Source organism: Pediculus humanus, genomic scaffold (genome assembly GCF_000006295.1).
Source record: "Pediculus humanus corporis 1103172107571 genomic scaffold, whole genome shotgun sequence".
Lineage (NCBI taxonomy): Eukaryota > Metazoa > Arthropoda > Insecta > Psocodea > Pediculidae > Pediculus > Pediculus humanus.
The window spans coordinates 33,006-33,983 of NW_002987186.1; positions in this window are offsets into that span (position 1 = coordinate 33,006).

Below are 978 nucleotides of genomic sequence, written 5' to 3' on the forward strand. Positions count from 1 at the left end.
AAAAAACTGGAGAGTTTACGGTTTTGATTTACCTATTTTTTTTTTTTCGGGGAGGGTACGCACGCACACACGCACGCACACACACGTTTCGACGATGCACGTGGAAAATTTATTACACCAATTTATCTTTTTATTTGTTATTTTATATTTGATGATTAAAAAAAAAATGTGTGTGTGTGCGAAATCGTAGAAATCAAGTTAGATAACGGTTATCATTAACGATAAGGAAAAAATTTGTTCGTTTTTGTTTTGAATCCTAATGGAGTCTTTAAAAATTAAAAAAAAATTTTTTTCTTTCTTTTTTTTCGGTCGATTATGATGGGCTTAAAAAAAAAAAAAAAAATTATTAAAAGGAATTGAACGTTTGTTTAGTTCTCGGGGATATCATCAGAAAGCGTAACAATCGTCTGGCGGTTGGTTAATTCTGCGCGGGCTCGAGAACTCGAGGAATGGACCGCCTGCATTCTACTCTTCAAACTATTAGACAGTTAGACTCGACAGTCTTAGCTTAAAACACGGGAAAATAGATTATCATTATTATTATTATTATTATTATTATTTGTACATTACGTTTACGTATATATATATATGTAACATCGGAGTTAAACGAAAAAGATACATATATAAAAAAATTACTTATATATATTGTTAATTAATTATATAAGGAAAAGTTTTTTTTTTCTCTCTTTTTTTTTCTTTTTTTTCTTTTTTATTATTATTATTATTATTATCATCATCAATAGTAATAATTTTTATTCACGTATTGATATTTATTTAAATTTAAAAATTTGGCGGGAAAATAAAAGACAAGTTTAACGAGTTTAAATTGTAATAAAAAAAAATAATTTTTTTACTATTCTATTCACACGAAAAACACAAAAAAAATAATATAAATAATAATAATAATAAACCGATCGTATTTTGGTTGTTGGTATTTTTTTTTCCGTTTCGTCGTTTTGTTATTTAAATTTTCGGTAT